The sequence below is a fragment of the Condylostylus longicornis genome, unplaced genomic scaffold, assembly GCF_029603195.1.
Source record: "Condylostylus longicornis isolate FDR11 unplaced genomic scaffold, ASM2960319v2 ptg000044l, whole genome shotgun sequence".
Taxonomy (NCBI): Eukaryota; Metazoa; Arthropoda; class Insecta; order Diptera; family Dolichopodidae; genus Condylostylus; species Condylostylus longicornis.
Window position 1 is genome coordinate 2122165 of NW_026578013.1, and position 13832 is coordinate 2135996.

Genomic DNA, 13832 nt, shown 5'->3' on the forward strand with positions numbered 1-13832 from the left:
TTGAGAAATTATAATTTTCTATAGAGTACTTGTACTATACACATTAGAATAATTTATTATTATGAATACAAATACGGAATATAAAATGAAGTTAAACGAAATCTCATAAATATTAACATTTTGAACCTATGTATGTATACATATGTATATAAGCATTGAACCTACTTAAACATATGAATGCATGTATGTTTGTATGTATGTATAATCTATACAAATAGAATTAGTTTTGCAAAAGATTGAACAAAATTCTCAATTAATCACAAAAAATTATGAGCTGATTAGAAAATTTAATCTTTTCAAGAAGATTGACGAATTGATAAATAAAAATTTATTTAGAAAAAAAAAATCTAAAATTAGAATTTTATATAAAAAAAAACGTTTTAAAAAATACGCTATAAATTTGCATACATACACACACATATAAAATATTCTTGTACATAAAATCATAAATAATTCCTCACGCTTTATCACGCTATATGCAAATTTATAAAACAACTTGATTTATAAATAACGAACGCAAAAAAAAAACAGCAATAATAAAACAAACATGAGCCAACCTACACGCCAACTAAAAATAATCCCAATATTTGAAAAAAAAATAAATTAAAAGAAAAAAAAAAACATTAAGATCAATGAACATTTTTGGATTTTCATTACTTTGAATCAAGAATTTTCTAAATGAAGTCAGTGTAAATACTTTTATAGATTAAGTACATTTGAAAATAAATTTAAAAAAATTCTAATTTAATGAAAGTGTTGCAGAAGATTATGAAAATGCATTTTGAATACTTCCTTTCAATTTTAAGGAAGGTAGCAAGCTTTTAGTTAACATACCTTGAAAAATGGAAATTTGGGGCTTAGTAGACTCTACCTTTCTACCATTGAAATTCCCTGATGGTAAAATATTTAAAAATGGACTCGCTGAGCTCTGACCTTTCCAAAATATTTACAAGTTCATTGTTAAACATCCCGAAATTAAATATTCAGTTTCAAGGAAATTGATTAGTTATTTCTCTTTATATGCGTAAAAATGTAAAATCGGGCCGTATAATGATCCAGTTCTCGATACCTGACATCGTCAAAAGATGATCAATCCGTTACATAGCCAAAATAAAAACACATATAAAATTTCATTAAAAGCGTTTCAGTCGAACTTCAGATACACGCATACACATACAGATTAATTGACCGACAGACCCACAGAGCGGCAGACAGACAAATCGACACGTTGCTAAAAATAATTTATTTACGTTTCCCTATTATGGAGTAGTGCGTTTCCACCGAAAACTGAATATCCAAAATTTGTTTCCATCACATTACCTCCCATATTGTATATGCAATACGGTATATAAAAATAATCATGGCTTGGTTGTTTTATTCAAATCCTATTATTAATTAAATCGAGCACAAACAAAACTCTTCAGCCTTTCTATTTCTATAATTAAAATTCTAAATTTAATTTCCATTTTAATTATATTCAATTGATAATCTATTCTATACAGCTAATCTATTTGACTATACAAGGTCGTATTTGACTTGTTCTTAATAACAAGATGTTAATATTGTTTAAAGTCGTTACTGTCGTTAAAGATGTTATATTTTCTGAATTTGACTAATCTAATAAAAAAAAAATTGAATGAAATTTATGAATTTACAAAAATTTTTTGAAGTAAAATCACCTAATTATCAATTTAAATTGGCCCAAAATGGTTTGGTTTTTTTATATAGAATCGGTTAAATTTGAATTAACTTTGTGGGAAAGAGGAAGATGGTTGCACTTAGAAAATTTGGAGGATGCCAATTTTCAAAAAATTTATCTGAGTTTAAGTTTAAAAACTATGCTTTCCCATACAAACGTTAAAAGAATAACATTAAATCTAATAGTGATTAATATTTTAAAATTTGTAAAAATTCGGCACCAGATAACATACAATACGCTTAAATTGGACAGAATTTAACAGAATTGGCAAACAACATGGGCATCAAACTTTAAAAACAATAATCTACCTGCTAAAATTTTTTATAAGATTTACTATGAGTCACAAAACAAAATTTATGTGACATATTAAAGAAATTTATGGGATTTATTTTACGTTTTTATGAAATAATCAATTATTTGCTATCACCTCGATTAGTCATAAAATTTTGGTTTTTATTGAAGCACCATAAAAGTGAAAAATAAACATTTTGTTTTTTTATATACGATCATGAAATTTTCATTTATGAGAATATCTACAATATACCCATACCCACGTATACCTTTAAAAAATATTTAACGAAATTATTTAACAAAGAAAATTTTTAGGCTTTGTTACGTAATTTAAATAAAAAATATTTGAATTACTTGGGTAATTAGGCGAGAACATCCTTGTATTACGGTTCGAAAATTTAAAACAAAATGAATATTTTATTTTACTTTAAAAAGGAATTGGCACAAAAGCAACATTAACAACACAGGTCTTAACTATAGTAATCTCAAAAATCTTGTTGTATGCTCGAACAATTCCACCAAAATACAAGAAACACAAAGCATTCATTTGGTTATCTAATTGGCAAATATTCAAATCTTTATGCTATCTTATAGAAATTAGTAAATTAACTTAATTTTATCATTTAATTATAATTTTCATTTATACGACACAGAAAACAAACTTGAGAATCTGTGAAATTTCATTATTCACTAATTTTAAAAATTGTTTTTCCAAATATACTTTTGACGTCTTGGAGTGATTAACTTTTGACTAATCGTGGACTGAAGTCCAAAAAAGTAATAAACCCATCACCATTATGTGCACGTCCATTTACACGATACATACTTCAATAGGCCACAATTTAAAAAGTATTGGCTATAAATATTGTATACCCATATGCTTTACATTATAAGACCTGCATGATTTTCAATAATTTACTGAAAATACTGATAATAAACCAGTCCTTGTTTAATAAGATTGTCGGCAATTTCAAATAATCAAATCTAAATTTTAATTTTTAAATTCATTTATAGCTAGAGCGAACAAAAAGTACACGTACATATATATATATATGTAATAAATTTGTTAGAATTTTTTTATAATTACAATTTTTAAAATTAAAATTCCCATTATGGCAATTTTTGAATTTTTGTAATAGAAAAATGCACACATTTTACACTGAAAAAAAAAACAGAATTTTCTTTAATAATTGCGAAAAAAAAATTCGAAATAAATAAAAGGTGGCAGTGTAATAAAATAACAAATTTTCATGAAAATATAAAAAAATATTAAATTTTTTATTTCTGACAACTTTCAATTAAAGCAATTTTCCTAAAAAAAAAAAAATAAACAAATAATAGAAGTATCATAGAAATGTAATACACAGGGTGTTTCATATTTTACTAAAAGTTGATGGAATTATAACGTCAAATACGCCAATAACTTTAACTGTCATGACAATAATTTTGATGCTAATAACTGTCATGACAGTAAATTGTCAATAAATTGTCTAAAATCTAATATACGAGTAGTACATAAATTATCAAATTATTTTGCTATATAATATTTTCAAAATATTTTTTTTCTAATACTCGTATAATAGCAATTAAAATTGACCATCCTGTATACACAATATTAGCAACCTGTAAAAAGTCTATCATAAAACACAAAGTTATCGCAATAATTTTATTTTGTTCTTATATATTTCTTTTAATATATAATATATAATCAATATAACTGCGAGTATATCAAAAATAGAACCTCTTATTATACCCTGCTTTATGCCATCCAATCTGAAAATCTTAAAAAATTTGTATTGTATATTTAAGAATTGTTAAAATTATGATACAAAAACATAAATGGGGATGAATCCGGATTGATTTTATTATACAGCACTTTTTTAACATTAAATATACGTACATATACTTACATACATACATAATATTAAATATAACATAGAATAATAAAAGTTGAAATTACTTTAGGACAAAAATATAAAAACAAAATCAGTCATCAAAATGAATCATAAAAAATTTTATGTCACAAAAATGTAACATATTTCCGCAAAAGAACAGCTGAGACAACTAAAATTGTTGTACAACAGTAAAGTATAAACTGTTGCAATTTTATTTTTAATTCTTTAATTTTGTTTTTTTTTTTTATAAAATAATATAGAAATACAGTTTATTTGATATGGTCGCCATTAACCCCTTTCCCTAACCCACACTTTCTTTTATAATGTCCTTTAAAAAATTTTTTTTGGTGATAAGCTCAAGCCAACATTTTTAACAAATAATAACATTTTAACAACATTTTTATAAAGGTCAATTTTATATTTGAAGAAATTTTGTAAACACATTATTACTTTAATAGTTTAGATTAATATTATAAAGGTTTTTGGGAGCAAGTCCTTAAAACAAATTTTTCACGGAAATTATTTTTTTTTTATTTTGCTTTATAAAGTACTTAATTTGTTCATAATTGAATAATATGTTAATAAGTATTAAAATTTTTGAATATGTTGCCTTTGTATTATAATACAAATTCTTGCATTTTAAAGAGGAACATCTTTTACGTGTTATCCTTTACATAGCACTATTTTTTTTAAATTGGCTGCATTGCCTTATTAATAGTAATCTAAAAGTGGCTTACGTAGGTAATAGGCCCATGTTTGTAAACAGGATTAAGGTAGATGTATTGGACCTTACACTAGTCTCGCTCTTTCTAGGTGATAAGATAGTAGATTGTCATATCTCTAGTGAGCCATCGGCTCACAAATACATTGTAATTCCAGGTACTTGCTGAACAGCAGCTCCCAACGTACTTTGAATCAAGAAAAGTTCGGACTGAAGTAATATAAATTATATAATTTAAATTGATTTTGAAAGGGCAAAATATAATATGTTTGAATAAATTTTAAAATAATTATGCACAAAAAAAAAGTTGTTTGGAAGTAGGTACATACACACGCACATTTATTTTAAAAAATAACTTTAAAACTAATTGAAAGCATTTGAAACATTTCTATAAGTATCTTTCGAATAATTGAAATAAGATTGAAGAGAAAGAGAATTTTGGAGCTTCTTGCCTTAAACCTTAAATTTTAAATCTTTTTTTTTAAAATTTAATTAAGAATCTAGTAAAAACATTATTGAAACTGTAAATTAACTTACAGGTATAATTTAATCTCAACAATCTCTGAAAATATGGCCAATTGGAATCGGCATTTGTAACATATATGGAAATATTTATAAAATCGGCGTTTGTAACATATATGGAAATTTGCATAAAATATGGAAATAAATAGCATTTTTACTAAAATTCTTAGAAAACAACTTTAAAATTTAAAATATCCATTACTTTCACGTTAATTATATTGTGATGTCAGTAATCATACCAGTAAAATGCTTGTCATTTATTTGTTATTTATTAAAAACTTCATATGCTTGTTATTTATTTAAAAACTTCAAAATTTAAAATATGTACTAAGAATTTTTAATCAATACCGACACTCAAATTAACATGTTAATATATAATATTGCATTTTATAGAAAAACATAATAAATAACACCTATAAATATGCAATTTCAATTATTTTCAATTTAGTATTTGTTATTATTACATAATATAAGAAATTGTGCATTATTTTTATATTATTCAAGTATAAATTTTTCGAAATTAATCAAAAGTAACTGACTACATCCCAATATTCTTATAAGATCTCTTTCAAGAATTTAAAATCATATATGACAAGTAACATATTTGAAACAAACTGATTATTGCAACAAATTCATTTCTCATTTAGTTAACAAAACTCTTATAGGCTCCCAAACTGTTTGTTAAAGAAGAAATTTCTTAAATTTCAATCTTAAATATTGCACTACACAACATTCATTATAAAATTCGCATAAATACCACATTTCCTTTTGTAATTCAAAACTTAGATTACTCTACTTTTAATTGCATATATACCAGTACAACTAACTGTGCTATAACAGCGCAGTCTTCTATAATAATATTCCATATATGTATATACATATGAACACAATTCCTCTAACATCTAGAATCGTCATAAAAAAAATTCCATAATGATTAAACGTGACATTTTAAAAGGGATTTATTTTTAAAAGAAAATTTCTTTGTATTTTTTTGTTGTTACAAAAAAAAAATTTTGTATATTTTTAAAAAGCAATTCGAAAAAATAATTTAAATTTTTAGTTCTAAGAAACTATTTCTTACATATAATTAGTTCTAATTAATAATTTTTAGATATTGGTAATTTCTAGAATTTGTTTATTTGCCCGATGCTTAATGAAATCATGAGTAATATGGTATTTTCCATTAACTTCATTGTCTCAAAATTTCATATATGCGCGCCATGTCGTACAAGATAAACCTTTATTTATAAATAATATAATTCTTGTTGATTCATCTTAAAAATCTATTCAATTTCATCAAAATAAAATGATTCATCTTTATAAATGTATCGCATTTTAAATATTCAAAGCAATTAGTGTGATTACTTTGATAGAAAACGGAGATTTGTTTATTACAAGAAAGATTTATTTAATCAAAAACTCAGAAGAATTTTAGTATTTGTATGATTGTTGATTAGAGTAAAATTAATTAGAGTAAACTAAAGTCTTTATGAAAAATAAATCGCGTATCTCTAGTTATTAATTCTAAGTATTTTAATTAATAAGGTTTCACTTATAACAATTAAAATTTTGAAGAAATTTTTATTTTGTGTGTTATTATAACTTTCGTTCGGTATATAGATGTGCCACAAAGAAAATGCCTTGTGCCACAATAAATTTAATTACAATTTTCTACAATCGTACATTTGCAATTTATTAAAGCAGATTTTATTTTTATTTAATAACTAATACGATTTTATTTTAGCCCTTTGATTAGAATTTTCTTTTAGCCATAATCTAGTTTTTTGAATTTCTTTCATTAATATAACAATTAAATTTCTCAATGACATGACATTTACTATTAAAGCAATTTAAAAAACGTTGTATTTTCGAAAATATAAGACACCGAAAATTCAAATTTTTCAAACTTTGAGAGGCGATATTTTGGCATTTTCTTTTTACAAAGTAAACTGTTTAGAAGTTTCAAAAAGTTGATAAAAACTTCAGGCTTCTACAATTTGTCGTCTATAGATTAAAAACAATACAAAGGGTTAAAAAAGAAAAACGAGTTTAAGATAAAGGTAAATTTCAACTGTAATTTTACTATTGTGATATTTAACTATGTTCTATTACAATAGAAAAAGTAGGAAACCTTTCCGCGTTTGCAGAATTTAAAAAATATTTGTGGTACAATAAGTGGTTGAAAAGTCGTACTTTTAGAGCTTTGAGAGCTATAACAATTAGGCGAAAGTTTCTAATAACAATTTGTGTATAAAATTTAAGCTTTCTTTCTTAAAGGGTGCGTAGAAGTTGTGTATAAACAAACGCACGAACGAGAAACAAAATAAAACTTATACGCGCTTTTTTCAAATTTTTTCTGGACAAAAGCAAACAAATCGAAATAGAATTAAAAAAATGCCTAAATTTTTTGTTTTAATAATAATTTTTCTATAATTTTTCAGGCTAGATTATTCTTCAGCCATAATTGGAATTATGAGTGAACACTCATTCTTTGATTGTAATAGGGAAAGAGTGCAGCATTTTTTTTCCGTTACTTTCTACATTTGTTTCTCTTGAATATTAAATCATTCATGAAACCTTCAGTAAGTCCAAAAACCGCTGAAGTTTTCTGCTCGGTTTACATTTATACGGAAAATCCACACAATTACAAAATTTTTACATTTGTATGTAAAATAAAGAATTTGTGAAAAATTTCTTTCAATTTTCAATGACAAATATTGTACTGTATGAAAAAAAATTACTCTAAATGTTCTATATTATTAACAATTAGTTGAATATTATCAGTCAAAAAAAAATAACTCTAACTCTATTCCCTCTGAAAATTTAAAAAATATTTTTCAATCAATTACTATACAAATTAAATTTAAAGTATCACTATTAAGAGACCATTAAGATAGAAAGTGGACTTTATATAACGTTAAGAGAGAAAGAAAGAGAGTGGATTTTAAATGAAATGTTTAACATTAACTACATAGCTACTTTTCTTTTATTTTCTATAGCAATTCAATTAATTTCCAGGATATTTTTTCAATACAAAAGCAAAGTTAACAGTAGTTTCCTATTGAATCCTTATATATACTATATACACATATATATACATATTTAATATAGCGATATATTAATTATTTCAATAACTTATTTAAATTTATTTCTTCTCTCTTTAATAAAAGAATATTGTTATCACATTCTATTCAATCAATTGCACTCTTATTCTCTATTACACTCTCTAATATTTATAACATTAATTTTTTTTTAACTCAATTATTTCCAAATTCATTTTATTCGCTCAATTATTCTTAAGTCCCTCAATGGATATTTTCTATATATATTATAAAAATTGTATTTGCTATTGATTTCAAATTTCAAATTCTTATATAAAATTTCTTTTTTGGCTCCATTAATTTTTCAAAGTAAATATTTTTTCTATAATCTAAAATTAACTATTACCCTTTATACATATAATGGGTATATGTATACATACATCTTGAATATTTGCTCAGCATAGAATCCAAATAAAATAAGATAAAGCTCAAAAAAAAAAAAAAATCTCCAATGCACTTAAGTGCAATCACCTTGAATAGCATTTTTCTTTTACAAAATTTCCTTTTTTATTTTTTCTCTAAAAAATACACAATATTTACTGTACAACTATTTTAAGTACATTGCAAGTAAGTTAATCCTCTTCAATTTAACCTTTATTTTTGTTTTCGATCATCTCTGCCGTTGTTCATCTTGTACATGGAAAAAAATATGAAAATCTTTCTCGGCCACATTATTCCAAAAAAAAATATTTCTTTTTTAAATCAAATAACAAAAATGATAAGAATTTAAAAGAAAAAAGAGAATATTAAAAAAAAAATGAAAAAAATTTAATAAAAATCGCTACAATAATCAGTTGGCACTTTGATCCTTTTTTTTTTGCGTTCTCTATTTTCTTTGTTCTGTGTATTTGGAAATTTGAAATCAAAAAAAAAAATGGGGAATCTGAAAAAACATTTCCTTTTTAATAAACATTCTTTTTTTTGCAAATAGAACTTTATATAACAGGATAGGGAAAATGTTATACAAAACATGGACACAAAGTGGAGTTCAAATAGTTGTTATCCTTTTTAAATACAAAATCATAATGGTATGTTTGTATATAAAATTATTGTTATTTATTGTTTTTGTATAAAAATATTTTTGTAAGAAAAAAAATATTAAATATAACAATTTAATATTATTCTTTTAGATCCTCTCTTTTGTATATACAGCAATTTTGATTCAACTACATAGGATGGGTACATGCGAGTATAAAGAGAAGAAACAAAAAGAACAATAACTCCTATATGAATAAGATTTTCTTTTATAGTTATGCAGGTATGGTCCCATTTTATATGTATATTTAGTAGTATACATAAGTATAACAGGTTAGATACCCTGTATTACATAAAAATATATAAAAAACAATTGTGGTTTCATTCAATATTTTTTATTATTTTTTTTTTCTTTCTTTCTTTCTTGGGGTATCATAAACGCCAAGGACACTGGAATATAAATTAAAATGAAAACGAAAAGACTTAAAAGAATAAAGTTAGCAAACAAAACAAAAAAAATATTCACAATATGAAAAAAAACTTAAACGAAAAGAAAAAATAAATAAACAAACAATAATAATAACAATAATAATATGAATCTACAAGGATAATTTTGAAAAAAAAAAAAAAAAACAAAAATATAAATAAAGAGAAAAAAGTCCTTGAAAGTTGAAAAAGTGAAAATTAGATAACAAAAAGAGAAAAAAAAATTCTAAACACAGAGAAAAATAAAAATGACAAAAGAAGAAGAAAAAAAATATACTCCAAGTATAACATTTGCACACAAACATAACACTCACATACACACATACTTTAAAAATCTAATATTTTTTGAACTTTGTGTACATTTTTTTTAATTATAAGTTTTAATAAATTGAAAAATGCTGGCCAAAATAATTGTAATAAAATTAAAAAAAAAAATAAATTTTAAAAAACTTTGACAAATTTAAATTTTGTAATTTTGTTTTTTTTTGTTCCTCTTCATTTTGTTTCCAAAAGAGAGCCATTTTATTTAATACAACATCGGTATCATGGAATTGAGATGAGCCAATATGGGAAATAATTTCTAATGGAAACATTTTACAAGAGTACATTTGTAAACTAAAGTAAACATAAAATAATAAAAGGTTTGCGAAAATGAAATCTGCCGTCATCCAAATTTGGGCTTAATATTTCCGTTTAATTTGGTGAATTATTTAAATATTGTCACTTTTTCATACAACGTAAGAAACCCTCACATGACAATTTGTTCTACGTACCGGAAAGAACATTTGCGAACAGAATCAGCTGGAATCCAGTCTGAGAATCGTCAGTTCACCTTTAAGCAATAGTAAAAATCTTACAATGGCGTTGAAACATCAATAACATAAGAAATCAGTAAAACACTATTTACGAAAGCAATAAAATCTTAAACTTAATCTGATTCCAATGAAAATCTGAAATTCGAATGAAACTCTTTTTGATCTGACCTTATCTGACGGCATAATATTAGAAATAACTGTACTAAATTCTTAAAAAGTAAAATAATTTTTTGGGTAATAAGTTTTTTAAGGAGAGATTAGCTATAATTAATCTATACCTTGATAAAAATTAAAAAAAAAATTTATGATTGGACATTAAGTGTAAGTTCCGTTAAATAATTTCAATTTTGAAGTGATTCATCAAATTTTATACTAGATATTATGTATTTGTGAACAGAATGAATTATGTATTTAAAATTTCCTATATTTCATAAATTTTGAAAGCTTTAAGCACTTCATTTTGTCACATTTCTTGATTCTAACGCTGTTAATTAACTCTTAAGGATTCCTTGTTTTTTTTATAATACCGGAGTTAAAAATCATCGAAAGGCAAAGATAGGTGGACCCAAACTGTCTTATCAGTCCTTTTGATAGAGGGGGGCTTTAACTCAATTTAAAACGTACCTGGATGGTCATAAACTCCTAAAACTAGTCAAACTGACGGACCATTTGATATCCGCAAAAGGAAGGCACGAAAGTGCTGTCACAGTACTTTATGCCAATTCGAGAGGTCTCATTCGTTCCAGTATTTTTATCCAAACACTCTTTCCTATAAAAATTAATATAAGAACTGCTGACAGCTTAACTTTTAATCTCTAAACTTTTGCTTTTTCATTTCTTATGGCGTAAGTTAAAAACATTCCATTTTACATTCTCTCGTTTTAGTTTTCGCTTTATTTCTCTCTGCTTGAATAAATTAGAGTTAAATTATGTTCAATGTTGTTGAAATATATGACAGTTTATGTAAAATAATCTACATGGTAACTCTGTCAAATTGTGACAAAAAAAAAATTATCATCACGGTGTTGTTGTATCATCACGGTGTTACTTCTTCTTTGTTGTCTACTCTTTTAAATTTACTTTTCTTAACTTAAAACAATTTTCCTACAATATTTCCCTTAATTCAACATTGTAAGTCTGTTTAATTGAATCCTCTTTAAAATTCCTTCTACAATAAATACCTTCTTAAATTACCATGACAGGCATAAATATTCAATGATGAATATGGAACAAGATATGCAATAATTCAAGTAAAGCAAGGAGACGACATAATTAAACGATTATTATAAAATTATCACAAAAAAGCGTGTAAAAATTAATAGATTAAAAATATTCACCCTGCGATGTGAGCAGCACAACATAAGAAGGGGAGAGCATTTGAATTAATATTTTAAAAACGCATTCGCAACTTAACACACACTAAATTTATGCTCCCAAATTTAAATTGATAAAAGATTTTTTATTTGTGCAGTTTCTATATTCTCTATTCTTTTTCTGTTTTTGGATCAAATTACAACAATTATTCCCAATGGTACATTTTTTTTCGATTTTTATGCTTCTTTTTTTTTTCGTAAAATAAAAAAATTATGTTTTTTTACTGAATTCAATCCAATATCCTTTTCTTTTTTTGTGATTTTCTATATCCTTGTTTTTTTTTTTTGTTTTCTGTACTTCTCGCACCCATCCCCACCCCATTTTCAATCCACGTTTATTGTAGTTGGCGTTTTAATTTTTTTTTGTTTTTATTTATTCTTCTTTTTTTAATTTTTATTTCCACATGGACTTGGAAAAGTTCCTTTTTGTTTAAATTTAAAATCAAAACAGAGAAAAAGGCAAAAAATACAGGAATTTAAAAAAAAAATGAAATTTTCTAAAAAAAAAAAAAACAAACTAACACAAACACACGAAATTTTGCTGTAATGAATGACTGTTCCAAAGGCACATATAAAAGAGAAGCCCTCTGAGAAATTTAACACCTTTACTCTTCTTCTTACCTTAAATAAAGGTAAAATAAAAAATATATAAGAAAAAAAAAAATAAAATAAAAAAGTTTTCCATTTTATTTCACATTTTTTGAATAAAAAACAAATAAAAAATTAAAGAAAACAAAAAATGTGCACCCCACTGTACAGGATCACAATCGCATACACACACATATATTTTGTATAATCTATATCACATAATTTTTGCAACCCTCTTCCTATATACATACAATATATACATGTATATACAAATATACACAGTTGCCGTTAAATGTTACATAACTATAAAAACTGGTCGATATTTTATTGAAAAATCCCTTTTTATTTTTTTTTCTCTCTTTATACGTCCTTGAATGTGTGTATACTCTAATAATAATAATAATCCTTGAAAGGCAAATATATATGCACATACTATATACACGTAGCATGAAATATAAAATTTTATTTATACATATACTTGCAACTTATACTATACATATTTTATTGAAGTTGTTTATACATTATGTACATATACTGCACCCCCTATTGTAGGGTATTGAAATCAAACTTATTATATAGGTAATAGATATGGATGGTATTTTCTGTTTATGTTTCGTATACATGCAGTTATTGTTATCATATGTAATATTTATAATATGTATGTATATTGTACCTTCGATTGTAGAACATTGTAATTTAACTTATTGTATATGTAACAAAATTGTGAGAAATTTGAGAATGTAATAATTTTTAAGAGGGCTTTTCGGACGAAAATTCGGAAAAATTTTAAAGCTCATTATTAAGTATGTCATTAAAGTAAACTTCGTCATATGAAAATGGCTAGTGTACAACCTGTTTTTTGGAATATTTAGCGCCAAATTATTTATTATCCTTAACTTAATTATTAGAAATTTACACCTGAAACATAAACAGAGAATTAATGTAAATATACATATATTTCAAGAGTTCTTCGATAAAAAAGTATTTTTGACTTAAAGCGTACTAGAAAGAAGATTTGGTTATATATAGTGATATAATACTTGTACATATTACAGTAAAACCCATACCGAAAAGCCTACAGTAAGACCAAATCAATGGCAAAAAACCGACGGTTTTTTAAAGTTAGACATATTTTACGTAATAAAAAGATTCTATTAAACTAAAACCGAAACTTCGCAGTATTCATACTTTTCTTCGTGATCTCATAAATCAGAGGAAATGCGATAATTTTTCTTTAATTTCGGAATATTTCGCTAAATATTTTGTTTTAAATAGATTTTTTCTATTTTCCCAAACAAAACTAATACTTTAGTACTAAGAAGGCCAAAAATTTGTACCGGCATTAGCAGGCTAAAATTTCTACAAA